Here is a 15,845-nt window from a genome sequence, read left to right as displayed (position 1 = left end):
TCCTTCTCCTCATTCACTGGTAATTCATACATACGCGTTCTAACTGAAGCCATTTTCAGAAAACAATTGCATATGAATAAAGTCATATTTCAGTGCACCATTTTCCATCTTAGAATGGACTCTTCTAACCTAAGAATTGTTATTATAAGAAGTTATGATCTCCAATGGTGTACATCGTATTGGTATTCAAATTTTCTCAAATGCAAATCATCCTACTGATATTGTTGTCCTTATTTGGCAAGTTGATTGGTATCCTATTTTGTCTGCCAAACAATTCTAATGTCAGGATTATGTCTTATAAACTGTGTTATTCTTGTCATTATTTGGCATTTTCATCACTATCCTATTTTATCTGCCCAACCATCACCAAGTCATGGTTACGTCTTTTTCATTTATGTTGCAAAATGAAATGCACTATAAACTTGTCAAATGAAATATATTATAAAGGTATCAAATGATCTGTTCTCTTAGTGTGGATGTTGACCTTTTTTTAACATGATGTTGACGTTGCTAAGGGTATGATGTTCATACTTGCACATTGGTTAACTGTAAAAGTTATTTGTAGCTAACTTATAACCAAAATAAAGCAAAGATTAAATTATTTTAACGACAATGGTTCAGAGTCTAAAATATTCCAACAACAGTGCTAAAACTGTGCAAACTTAGCAATTGAATGAATAACAAGAAGCAAGAAGGAATTGGTGGGTGATTAGAATGTCTTGCAATAATGATGGAAAGATATATAGGAAGGGCGTCTCTACCAATGTTGAAATGAAATGTTCATAGATGCTTACAATCTTTGGTGGTTCAAGTAGTTATGGATTTATTTATGTTCTATGATGTAGTTGTTAGAAATTGAGAGATGAATAGAGATTGCACAATACAACACAAATTACTTTATGTTTATTAATCACACAAATTAGTTACATATATAAGAATTAGATCAACTATTTCTAGATGATAAGATTCGAAGAAGGTGGATTTATGACTCATAGACAACTCACACATATAGGGAAATAACTACTTCTAGAATGACACCTAGGGATTCACAATGACAATTCAGCATGACATGGAAGCAGTACTTCCAACACCTTCCCTTAATGTTTACATGGAAAACATAGAGAAACATACATTACAAGAATAAATTAATCTATGTCTAACTCGTCTTCATCAACACTCACATCCACTCTTGAATATCGCAAACATCGCTCACATCGCTCTTTCTTCACCACCACATCTTCGAGTTGTCACTTGACCTGCTTTTAAAACATAAACGCTTCAGACAATCGTTGATGTGATTTGCAGAATTGACACTTCAGCCTCCCAGAGTGCAACTAGTGAGTCTTGATATTGAACCATCCTATATCTATGAATCCATGACCCTCTACAACCCTCACCAAGTGATCTAGGATAGTGTTATAGTTACAAAATGTCTTTAGGAGATAATTCTACATCTTTATCTTATAAAACAATCTGTACTCGCTCCAGCAGCAAGATGGGTCACACCCACTTGACCTTATTAAGAACTACCTATGACTAATGCTCCCAGAAGTCACATTAGTCTCTTGAATGATTGGTTTGTTCTTTGTGGTTTTGCATCATATTTTATGGACCAAAAGATTTTACAACCAATAAAAACACCATTATTATTATTTTTTTATCATAAAAAAGATAACCAAAAAAAATAGAATTGGCCCGAAATAGACTCACAATGTGATGATCCTCATATGGACATTTTTCTCTTGTAATAGTGGTCACAAAATTTTGAGTCATCCTAGTTTTGGTGCAGTCAAACAAATATTGGACCCGTCTCACCCATATGATACACCTGACATCACATTTTGAGTAAATTAGTATCGGTCGCGGAATTTCAACCAAATCATTCTGCTCTGAAGGTGAACGCTTCCATTCCCGAAACTATTGTTCAATGAAGCATATTTTCGACTGAACAAGAAAGTTAATTAGAACAATATTTGTGGACTTGAAAAGTCCGGGCTCACGACGGTAGAAGTTTTGAAGCCAAACCCTTACTTGCATGTTCCTACACATTGGTTTGCACAACCCCAACTTCTCGTGGACCACACTGATGACGAAAGATATGCATTAAAACATGAACTTATACCGTCATCATCAAGGCAAACACCAAGAATGCCATTGCTCTGTAGATCAATTACTCTGAATTTGCTGCGTAACGATCGATCCTATGCCAGAAACACTTATCCATAGAGCGAGAAGCTATCTGTAGTGACATTTCGAATTTTCTGAGCAACAACCTTCTAGAGGTGAGCATGAGACAACCTCTGTCTTAGTGCATATTTTCATTGCCATCCCTTTTGATCTCCTCACGACATAGAAAGCACCTCGTCACCCTTCTCCGTCAAGAACAACATCCTCTACCTCAAATTTGTGCCTATGAATGGACCTTCTACTCACAACGATAAACGCCCTCGTCTGTAGGGTTTCAAAGGCTAAAACAGCCTTCAGCTTGATCAAAGTGCACAAGAGCCAACCCTAATCACACCAGATTGGTCAAGGTTATGCTACAGAGATAACCAGACACTTATTCTTCAGCTTCTAGGTTCTTTTTCTTGTTTGGGTGAGTAAATTCGGGCCGAAGAACACAAACACTACTTAGAGGAAAAAAAGAAAATGAACAAATCTATACTACACATAGGAACACAAAATATTATAATAAATACCGAAATAAAAGACTTAATTAATAATTAATATATCTACATAGCATCAATGAGCTCAACACTCTCTCACATTTTCTTTGTCTTCCCGTGAGGTAGCCAAGCCAATACCCGCTCTCATACCATGTTAGAAATTGATAGTTGAGCAGAGAGATTGCACAACACAACACAAATCATTTTATGTTTATTGATCACATAAATTATTTAGATATATAAGAATTACATCACCGACTTCTAGATGATAAGCTCTGAAGAAGGTGGATCTATGACTCTTAGAAAACTCACACACATATGGAAATAACTACTTCTAGAGACTCACAATGACAACTCACACATGACATGGAAGAATTTCTTCCAATAGTATATTGCTTAAATTCGGGGATGTAAATGTGTCAAGATTTTCCTCTATTTATTTTTACATAAAAGAAATCATATCATCTTAATTGCTCCAAATTTTTCTAAGAGGCCGATAGATGTTGAGGGTAAATGTTTAATATTTAAAATTTAACAAATTTAATCTGATGTCAATATGTGCGAGTGGAAGGGTAGATGTGTAGGCATAAATGTTTAACATTTAACATAAACATTTTAACATTTGATATGTAGGCTCGATTAAAAAATAATAGCAGGTTAAAAGTAACATAGAACCAAGTATGATGCAGATATTGTAGTGTAAAAAGTTAAATCTTGGATTATTTAATAACAAAATGTTAAAAGTAATAAAAATAATAAACATCAATTTGTTATATTGTAATTTTTTTTCAGAGGGGACGTTAGTTCCTCCAACGGGAAAAATCCCATAAATAATCATAAGTTACATTGGCTATACTACATCAATAATGGTTAATAGACAAATCATCCTATGGTCTTCCTTTGTTAGTAACTAATAAATTGAAATGTGAAGTGGATAAGTAAATTGCTTGCTCTAGTATATGAACTTGCATAAATTTTAATGAGTAGTAGCCACTTGTAAATCTACACGCTTACAATTTTACTACTACATAAGTGCTGAAGAAAACTAAAATAATGGTGGGAGTTATAATATTTATGGATGGGGGGACGAGAGAGCAAGAGAGAGATGGACCAGGGAGGGGATGGGTAAGAGAAGGAGACAGGGATGGCTATAGTGATAGAGCTAGAGGGTGGAGAGAGAATGACGGGGAGAAGAGATACAGGGAAGTGTAAAAGAGATGGAGATAGAGGAATGAAGAGAGAGAGGAGGGGAGAAGAGATACAGGGAAGTGTAAAAGAGATGGAGATAGAGGAATGAAGAGAGAGAGGAGTTGGCGAGAGGAGAGAGGAAGGGAGAGAGATGGAGTTAATGGGGGTAGAGAGGAAATGGAGAAAAAAATATAGGAATAAAGAGAGAGAGAGAGAGAGGATTTGACAAGAGGAGAGAGGAAAGGGGAGAGATGGAGTTGAAGGAAGGGAGAGAGATAGAGTTGAAGCGTGGGAGAGAGGAAATGAAGAAAAAAACATAAATAGATAGAAGTAGTGTAACAACCCTTGGTGAAAAGTAAATATTTAATTTACTTTTACCACAAATATTTGGTAAATCACAGACTATGTGGAAAGCATATTGAGAAACTTTAATGTTTAATTTTTTTTTATTTTAATTCATATAAAAAGATTATTACAAGTCTTGGAATTCATGGGAAAAGACTGTAGATGAAATTTTCAATTACTAGATAGTTAGAGATAGTTACTTCCTTTGTCTCCCTAGAGATAAAAAAATATCAGTGGGAAAAGAAGCCAAAGAAGGAAGGAGGAGGAGCTAGAGGCATTTTAAAGGAAATAAAGAGAGAATAAGGAAAGTGAAAAGACGTTGAACATGGGAAGAATTGTGCGACTAAAAGGTTTTTGGTAGGGCTGGAAGTCTTGATGCTAGAGAAAATACCTTTCTAGGTTACTATATATTTATTGTTATGGAATTGAAATGGCCGAGGAGAGAATTGGACGGAATTTCCTGCATCATTGTTTGGGTGGAGAGGTATTTACCATGAGTAAATTCTCTAACAAACTTGGTTTAACAAATAGGTGTAATTTCTTCTGGGATGTATACCATTTTGTAAATAGTATATTTTTTTTATTAATATCAAATGATTTCATTTTGTAGATAGTATGTTTTGTGACAGATATGAAAAGATTATGTTTGCAAAGAGAGACTATTATAAGAAATGTTGTTAATAAATGGCAAGTACTTATAGGTAATAACATTGAGCATTTGTTTCCTATTCTAAGTTATACTATATGCATATATTTTCTTAAGCATAAAGGATCCTGAAAGTTTATAAAACCTTTGAAGAGGAAGAAGGGTTCAGGGTGTTTGTAAGAACATGTAGGGAAATGGACATGTGATTTAAAAAGGAATATATACAATGCTAATGCATAATGAGAAGGGTTGGGAGAACTGCATGACTTTTGAAAGAACAAAATTTGAAACACTATTATATGACAATTTATAAGCAAGTTAGTTATAAACCTATGAGTAGGGACTTGCAACTAGAATAGTCCTAGTCTAGATAAGTATAAATTAGGCAGTGGGTCTAGAGAAGTCAAAGAAATAAATGAAACTAGGTCTTGTTATCTGTAGACTGATAAAAGAATAGAATTAAAAATTAGACTCATAAATTGATATTTAGGTCATAAGCCCTCTTCTTTAAATGACGAAACAACATACAATCTCTGTAAATAGAAAACTCTAATCACTACCGAATGAAACATTTCTCCTGTAACATTAAGAATTCCATTCAAGATAAATGAGATATTACATAAAATATAATGCACAAGGAACATAAACAAGACTAGGTATATCTATCTATAACTGAAAGGCTCATGACCTATTTGGTTCCAAGTCAGCCAGTGTAAATCGACAACCTAGGCCCATTCCAAAACTATAATCCTATTGAAAATTATTAACTAAGAATGGTGTCTCATGATTTCCAAGCAAAGTAACTCTCCTAATGGCTAGCAACATAGTGTTGTGTAAGTTTCACTAGCCTCACATAAGGAATAACTCAAAACCCTGTGAAGAAAGAAAGATGAAGTTTAAAACCTAGAATTTTCATGAAGGAAAACCTTTAAATTTGACTTAAATATGGTCTATGCATTGAATTCCTTACCTACAAAAAAGAAATGGAATTTTTCTCTTAGCAAAAGGTATTTGGAATAAATAAAAAGGAAAATTTTAACACCTAGAAGGAAAGTAATACTTGAGTACTCGTTCTTGAAGTCCTGTAGAGTCACCCCTTTGAATCAATGTGATCCATTAGTAACAATGCCTGGCAGTCAAGTTGGAATAAGTATTAAACCTTGAATGACAACTATAGAAAAACATATTTCACATACCTCATTCTTGATATCTATGACCATATAGATAAAAAGCTAGCCATGCTATCAGAAAAATCCTTGCAGAAAGGGACTCTACCGAACAAGTAGAAAGGTAAGAATGCCAACTAGGAATTGTCACATTAGAATTTGGGGTTTCAATAAGGCTATACTTGTGCAGGAGATGAAATTGTCTTTGTTGGAGAACCTTTAGGGTTAGGTTTATCCTATATTTCCAGAGTCCTCCCCTCGCAACTAGAAAGGAGTGAATGAATCAATTGAGTAAAATAGGCATGAGAGACAGTTACCCTAAACACTTTTAAAAGAGTGTGAATCATTGGATCAATTTCCCTCGTATCAATGCCAACTAGGGAAACACCAGGTCCCTGTCACACACTTTCCATTGTCCTCTCTCCATGACAATTGTAGGCTTGATGACCTTCGAGAACCGTTTCAAAAGTAATATTCCACTCATCAAGGAGTAAAGTATCTATCTATATATATATATATATATATATATATATATATATATATATATATATATATATATATATATATATATATATATATATATATAAGTTCCATGGCACTATAGAATTCTAAGGTGGGTTGGTATTAACTATCTTTTTACACTCTTATATTCAACTGAACGATTCGTTCACACATTATAAGGAATTAAGTGAATCCATGGTTAGACATGAATACAATAAAATGATATAATGGTACATTGATTAAATTTAACATATAACCGCAAAGAAAATAAATAATGAAAAGCATAAGTTCTCTTCTAGATAAAAAAAAAATGTTATGGTGACTTGGCATATTTCACATAGAGAGATAGGCATAGACAAGGGAGAGATGAAGAGAGAGGGAGAGAGGAGAGGAGTGAAGAAAAAATGAGGATAGGAGAGATAGAGGTAGATAAAGGGAAGAGAGAGACAAAAAAGTGGAGGGAGATAATGATAGAATTGGAGGGTAGAGACATAGATGGGGGGATTGGGGGGGAAAACATAGGTGGGAATGAAAGGGATAGAGGGCAAGGAAGATAGAGAGGAGTTGAGAGAGAAGGAGAGAGAGAGAGGGAGATAATATAGCAAGATGGATGAGAGAGAGATAGGAGAGAGAGAGAGAGAGGGAGAGAGAGGGAGAGATGGATCTAACCTAAAGATGGTATATGTGTATATAAAAGCTAGCCTAGACCCATCTTAAACCTGGATTTATCAAGCACCAAGAGGGATCAAATATATTTTTTCTTATATTTGTATCTCAGAGAGATTTGATCCACAAAAAAAGTTGATCCCTCTTGACACTTGATACATCCAGGGTTAAGATGGATCTAGGTTGGTAATCATATAATTCACATAAGGCATTTATGTAAAAATTGATTTTTGTGCATTGAAATATTTTTTTTAAATCATATCTATATATATATATATATATATATATATATATATATATATATATATATATATATATATATATATATATATCGATTTTTAATGAGTGATACTCATAAAAAAATGTTATTGAATTTTATTTTATCCATATTTTATTGTGTCTTACCATCAACCATTTTAATTTTCATAGAGCGTCATTCTATATAAAAGATTTATTCATAAATTAAATAAGCTCCATCTTAACCACATATCTCACAAGAGCTCAGAGGGATTAAATCTCATTATATGCAAACCTCTTTTTAGAAAACAAAACTCGAAAAATGATTTACGCATTTATAATCCCTTTTATGTATTTTTGAATAATTTACTACCAACCTAGATCCATTTAACCTCCAATCTATCAATCATTGATAGGCATCAAGTCTCTTTCGCAATCAAATCTCTTTGAGATGCACACACAAGTGAAAATATATTTGATGCCTCTCGGCACTTGATAGATCCAGGTTTAAGATGGATCTAGGCTGTTTTTTATACACACTTATACCATGTTTAGGTTGGATCGATCTCTCCCTCCCTCTCTCTCCTCTCTCTCTCTCTCTCTCTCTTCCCTCCTACTATATTCTCTCCCTCCCTCTCTCCTTCCTCACAAATTCTCTCTCTCTATTTCTTTCCCACCTCCCTTTATATCTCCTCCCCATATCTCCCTCTATCCTTCCATTCTATCAATATCTCCCTCACCATTTCCTTCTCTCGCTCTCCCCCTCTCCCCTTCCATCTCTATGTATCACTCTCTCTCTTCCCTTTCTTTGCCTCTCTCTCTCCTCTCCTTCTCTTTGTCTTCCCTCCTCTCCTTTCTCCCTCTCTCTCTTTTCAATCCTTCTCTCTGTACCTATAAATTCCAAGTCACCTTAACAATTTTTTATTATTACAACTAGTAGAGAACTTGCACTTTTTCTTATTTATTTTCTTTGTGGTTATATGTTAAATTTAATCAATGTACCATTATATCATGTGATCATAGTCTTAGCTAACGATCAGTTCACTTATTTCCTTGTAATGTGTGAATGAATGGTTCGGTTGGACATAAGAGTGTAAAAAATTGTTTGATACCAACCCGCCTTAGGATTTTAAAGTTCCATGGAACTTATATATATATATATATATATATATATATATATGCTTTACTCCTTAACGTGTGGAATATTACCTTTGAGATGGTTCTTGAAGGTCCTCAAGCCTACAACTTTCATTTAGAGAAGACAAGTGAAGGATTGTGACAAGGACCAGGTGTTTGCATAGTTGTCATTGATCTGATGGAAAGGGATCCGATGACTCACACTCTTTGGGAAGTGGTTAGGGTAACTATCTCTCGTGCCTTTGCCACTTAGTTGAGTCATTCTCTCCTTGTGGGTTACGAGAGGAGGGCTATGAAGCTAAAGGAAAACCCTAACCCCAAAGGTCTTCCAACAAATACAATTTCATTTTCTCCGCAAGTATAATTTTATTGAAACCCAAAATTGTATTGCGATGGTTGCTAGATAGAATTCTTACATTTATGTTTGCTCGACAGGGTCCTTGTTTTTAGGGGTTTTTTCAATGGCATGATTGGATTTTGATATGCATGTCTGTAACTGTAAAGAATGAGGTATGTGATACATGTTTTTTGATCTAGGATGGAAAGGGTTAATATTTATTCTAACTTTCCTATTGGGCATTATTACTGATGACTCACATTGATTCAGAGGGAGGGACTCTATAGAACTTTACAAATGAGTACCCAGGTATTACTTTCCTTCTCGGTGTGATAATTTTATTTTTTATTTATGCCTGGTACCTTTTGCTAAGATACAATTTCCATTTATTTTTTGTAGGTAAGGAATTCATTGCGAAGACCATCTTGAAGCCCATGTTAAAGGTTTTCCTTAATGACAATTCCATGTTTTTAACTTGTTCATTCTTGATAGGGTTTTGGGTTATACCTTTCTCTTGGACAGATGTGAGGCGAGTAAGGCTTACACAAAACCCTTCTTAGTTAATAACTTTAAATAGGGTTACGATTGTCGAATGGGTATAGGATGTTGTTTTACACTAGCTAGCCTGGAACCAAACCTGCCATGAGCATTTTGGCTATAGATAGAAATACCTAGTCTTGTTTGTGTTCCTTCTGCAACTTTTTCTATGTAAATATCTCATTTATCTTGAATGGAATTCTTAATGTTATAGGAGAAATGTTTTTCAGTAGTGATTATAGTTTTATATTTGAAAATATTGTATGTAGGCGTAGCATGATCCGGATTATCCACAATATTATGTTCATTCTATTGACGTTTCAAACCCCAAAGGGTGTCCATCATCAGGACTAAATTTGTTAGAATAAGAATGATAGTTCTTTGAGAGAAGAGTCTTTCGACCTGAGTATAAATAAGCCTAGATCCCTAAATTTTTATGGAGGAGCCGCTTCGAATTAGGGCCCATTGTGAATAATCCGGATCATGCTATGCCAAAAAACTACCGCAGAAGCTTAAAAATAACTTCCATGTATGGAGGGGATACATGGAAGGAGATCTGTCTTCTCGAAATATTAAGGATAAAATTGAGGGGAGAACAGCAGACCTGCAATCATTTTTAAAATTAAGTTGGGCCCTAATTTGAAGCAAATTCTCTATAAAAATTTAGGGATCTAGGCTTATTTATACTCAGGTCGAAAGACTCTTCTCTCAAAGAACTATCATTCATATTCTATCAAATTTAGTCCTGATGATGGACCCCCTTTGGGGTTTGAAACATCGACAAAATGAACACAATACCGTGGATAATCTAGATCAGCTACTGCAAAAAACTACCATAAAAGCTTAAAATCTAACATATTGTATGTTGTTTCCCCATTTAAAGAAGAGGGCTTATGAACTAAATATTAATTTATTAGTCTAATTTTTAGTTGCATTCACTTATTAGTTCAGGGTTGACAAGACCTAGTTTCCCTTCTTTTCAGACCTATCTACACCTAGTGGTTATTTATACTTATCTAAACTAGGATTGTTCGAGTTGTGAGTCCCTACTGATAGCTTCAGAACTAACCTTCTTGTAGATTAACATTTAGTAGTATTTCAAATTTTGTACATTCAAAAGTCATGCAATTCACCCAACCCTTCTCATTAAGGATTATTAGTGTATATATTATTTTTTAAGGCACATGTCTAGCTCCCTACATTTGCTTACAAACACCCTCATCCCTTCGTCCTCTTTGAAGATTTAATCAATGTTCAAGATCCTCTATTCTTAAGGAAATATATACATATAATATAACTTAGAATAGAAAATGAATGCTCTAGGTTATTTCCAGTAATTTGTTGCCATCTATTAACAACGTTTACAATAATACGTTATGTTGTTTCATTTATTTATATTATAACAATCTCTCTTTACAAACAGAATCTTTTCATATCAGTCACAAAACATACTGTCTACAAAATTTTATAGCTTCTAGAAGAAAATACACTCATATGTTAAACCAAGTTTGTGAGGGAATTCAATCCAGGTAAATATATCTCCACCCAACCAATAATAATTGCAATTTCATCCAACTCTCCCCCCTTGGACCTTTCAATTTGAGAACAACAGATAGACAAAAACCTGAAAAGGTCTATTCTCTAGCATTCAGACTACCCAGTACAACCAAGAACATTTTAGTCTCACAAGTCTTCCTCATGAATTCCACTAGCTCTCAGTCCATCTCAAGAATATCCTGAATGGAAGCATCATTCCTACCTTAACAACGTCTTGTTCAATCTCTCTGCACTTTCCTTATTCTCTCTTTTTATTATTTAATATGCCTCTGGCTCCTCCTCCTTCCTTCCTTGGCTTCTCTTCCCATTGAGACGTTTTATCTCTAGGGATAGTGTAGTATACCGAGGGGGGATATTATGGCGTATAGAGGGAGGTACCCAAGAAAATAATTTATTAATGTGATATGCCATAGTTAATAAATAAAGTGGTTAACCCACATTATGTAAGTGACCACAAGTAGTTAGGAATAATGTGATAAGCCCATTGTATTAGATATATGGTATGAGAGACCCATGGTAATGACTTATGATATTGTATGTATTAAGCCTATAAAGAGGCTAGATATTCCCTATTGAGAGATGTCAAGGATTATTTTATTAGCAAGCATATGGTTTGTGGAGTACTCTTCTTCCTTAAGGAGTGATTGTATGGTGCTAAACTACCTCAAGGGTTTAATATTAATAAAGAGAAGAATTTATATATTCAGATCTTGTTATTTTTGGTATACTTCTATTTTTATATATTTGCAGGTCAGGTCTATTACAAGTTGTATCACAACGCCTTCTTGGGCAAAGCAAAAAGACTTTTATTTTTATTTTTGCAAGAATTTTTTTGGGTGGCGAGTTTGTAGATCAGATATGAAACTTTTGGGGAAAAAATATAGAAACAAATTGCATGTATCGATTCTTTGTGAAAAACTACCCAAATTCGAAAAAAAAAAAAATCAGCCGAATTGGAGTCCAGATGAGGGAGATATCGTTGATTTAAAATCAATTGTGTTGAAGAATTTTTTTTGATGAAAATTCGTGGATGACGTATCTCCAATAAATTTTTTCCATTTGTGTGGGTAATTTTGAGAAAATGATTGCATATCTAAGATTATACTAAAAAAGTACCCAATTTGAAAAAAAAACGGTCAAAGTAGATTTTGGATGAGGGAGATATCACTAATTTAAAATCAGCTCTTTTAAAAAAAAAAATTGTGATGGAGGGATGGTTGCATCGCAAATATGAAATTCCAAAGTTCCCGGATAGGGATTTATAACAAATGGGAGGATGAAAAATGATCGTTCCATTTCCAAAAATAGGTTTCTTTAAGGATTCTGAGCCATATTGATCAAGTTGTGTCCATTTAAATTTTCACCAAAGTAAGTGATTTTCTTCAAAACTCTTACTCTATTTTTATGGGTTCTACAACAATATATTTTACAATAAAAGTTGATGGTCATACTATTGAATAATTCCTAGAAAGACAAAAGTCATTATCGCCGACACTTTGGAAAATTTTCGCAGGGGATAATTGATCCAGGGGGATGTCATCAGATCAGTTGCACATGTGTTCAGTGTCTTCGTCAATTCAGTTCGGCATTGTGAGCTTCAACAGTGTTGGCTATGGATTAGATTGTTCAAGTAATATGGTTTTCATGGTGTGCATTTGAGATGGTTTAGCACTTGGCTATCGACTTGTGTTCATCGACAGTTCTGCTAGGATTGGTAGATGACATGTGTTTGTCATTCGCCTCGCAGGATTTGGGGTTTTGTCGTCAACTCACAAATTTATGATCAACATGGGTGTGTCATATGTTGCAGAGGTTCACTATGGTTCATTTTCAGGTTGTCGTTGCAAATTTCACTTGTGTCGATGACGTGCATTTGGTTTTAAGTTACATGTTTCTAATGTCACTTTGTGACGTTTGGGGACAACTGGGTCTTTTTATCTGTTTGATGAAAAGTCCTAAAAACCCTAACCTAATACATTACATTCCAAATTTATTAAAAAAGAACCATTCCCTAAGTCTAAACAATAATACATTGAAATATGTGTGAAAAAACCTAATGCTAAACCTATGTTCTAAAACCCTAAGCCTATCGCATTACCAAAACTAAATGTTAAACGACATAAAACCTAACCTATTAAACTCTTGGGCTATCCTATTAAAATACATTAAAAAATAATAAAAAACACAATGTACAAACCTCTGATGCGCGGGCAACCTAATCGCATAAGAGAAAGGCCAGACATGTGAATAGGCATGTGTAAAGAGTCGGGGTCTTGGTAACCGAAGTCCAAACTGCGGAGGGTTAGTAGACCGCAGTGGAATTTACAGACACATGTGAATAGTTAAGTGATAGTCAGTGGAGGGTTCACTGTAGTAGTCAAAAGTCATCAAAAACTATTAACATGTGACAGGTTTGGAGTTCACCATTAGCAAAATCGTCATTGAAACTACCAGGGGAGATTGCAGAGGTGGCATCTGGTGGTTAGGTCGCCGACAGTCACATACAACGGTTACAACCTTCACCTGGTTAACCTAATTGCCAGTAGTTTCGGCTTACCAGAATGTTTATTTTGGGTTTATTGTTAAGTTTTGTTACAAACTAATTCAAGGACCTTGTAACCAACCTACCTATGTGTCCTTTCACAATAATACCGAGACAAAACCACCCCTGAATGCAACAAATTCATGCCATGATTAGCCAAAGTAGGTTTTGATGCACCTGTAGGCCTTTAAAAGGAAATTTTTCTTCATTGAAAGGGGGGAGAGTGGTTTTGGTTTTTGTATGTCGATTCTGGAGGTCACAGGTAGTTTTGTTTTCAGTGTAACAAGAGCATCCGGAGTCGGAGTTGGGAACCATGACAGGTGTTGGAAAGCTAGTTCAGAGAGCTATCTTTTGATAGTGATCAAAAGTGTCTGTGTGCACGTTCAATTTGATCAAATCTATGTGTAATCAACCTCTACTGTTTCAATCCTAATAAAGCAGTGGCCCATCTTGAAAGCAGACTCAGAGATGTATTCCATCAGGGACGAACTCTGTAATCAACTTTTTTTGTCTGGGATCACTGTGTTTTTACTAATTTCACTTCTTTTATCCATATTTCTTATGTTTAATCAACTGTCGTAAAGTCTTCTTCTTAAGTATTTTTCCTCAATTTCCGCACTTTCAATTAACATTCAAATCATAAATGGCTAATCACTTCTACATCATTTTTAGTTTATGATCATTTCGGGTCAATAATTTTAAAGATGAGGTGGCCACATGGTGGGAATCACTTAACAAAAAGAAGTTGTTAAACCTGCCCGATGAAGAATTTGAAAAATTCCATTTGGACAAATGGTCTCATGCTACACAATAGGATAATGAAACAAGGAAAGGGTTATTTTCCAATGATATCTCCTTATTACAAGTTCATGGATGTATTCAGAAGGAGAAGATAATTGTTTCCATAAATCCTAGTTGCAAGAAAAATTTTATAAATGTTAATTTGGTAAAAGGATTGCAAGTACCAGCCAAACAAATGGAGCACACAAAAATAAATAATGAGCAGGTGCAAGTTTATAAATACTTGAACATTTATATGGATAAGTATGTATTACATTCTAATTTTTATGCTTTAGATATGGATAATGTGGATTTTTTTTGGGATACCCTTGGATGGAATCTGTTGGTACTATCAATATTAATGTGCAGAAAAAAATCCTCAAGCTCTAGTATAAAAACAAGAAAATTACATTACAGGATATTTCCATCAATAAATAGATAGAGTTCAAGGAGGTTGAAATAGAAAATGTTACAAGCACAGATACATCAAATGAGAAGTCTTTGGTTGAAGTAATAATGGAAGATCAACAACAATTGAAGGCACCACAACATGTACCAAATACCCATCAAACTCCATTAGGTGGTGAATTAAAGAAAGATACACCATTGGTTAAAGCTTCAACATATCACCACCCACATCACCCAGCATGAAAACAACCAACAAGATGACAACTCATTAGCAACAAGGACAACAACCCCTACATGATAGATAGAGAGGCGTGACGATCCACTCACAATGCATCAACACAGAGGAACCACCAAGATCAACTCCCATGTCAAGCGAGCGAGGCACTGACTAGATCGAGTAATCACCTATCTCTAGGATGGTTAGATGCACATGCATGGTACGAGTGGACTATTCTTTTGAGTAGATCTTATTATTTGTGTTCTTCTTATGTTTCAAGGATGAAACACGTTTAAGGGGGGTGGAATGTAGTATACCTAGGGGGGATATTATGGGGTACAGATGGGGGTACCTAAGGAAATAATGTAATAATGTGATGGGCCATAGTTAATAAATAAATTGGTTAACCCACATCATGTAAGGGATCAGAAGTAGTTAGGGAGAATGCGATACGCCCATTGTATTAAATATATGGTATTGAGACACCCATGGTATTGTATGTATGAAGCCTATATAGAGGCTAGAGGCTCCCCATTGAGAGATGTCAAGGATTATTGTATTGGGAAACATATCGCTTGTGAAGTGTTCTCCTTCCTTAAGGAGTGATTGCATGGTGTTACCCTACCTCAAGGGTTTGGTATGAATAAAGAGAAGAATTTCTATATTTAAATCTTGTTACTTCTGGACATATTACTATTTTTATATATTTGCAGGTCAGATCTACTACAGATAGAAAGGAAGTAACCGTCTTTAACTGTCTGGTAATTGAAAATTTCATCTACGGTCTTTTCCCCTGAATTCCAAGACCTAGTCATACTTTTTTTAAATTAATTAAAATAAAACTTTTAAACATTAAAGTTTCTCACCAGGCTTTCCACATAGCCCATGATTTACCAAGTATTTGTGATAAAAATA

Source organism: Pinus tabuliformis, chromosome J (genome assembly GCF_031772625.1).
Source record: "Pinus tabuliformis cultivar Carrire ecotype Pingquan chromosome J, CPIR1, whole genome shotgun sequence".
Classification (NCBI taxonomy): domain Eukaryota; kingdom Viridiplantae; phylum Streptophyta; class Pinopsida; order Pinales; family Pinaceae; genus Pinus; species Pinus tabuliformis.
This window is presented reverse-complemented; position numbering follows the sequence as displayed.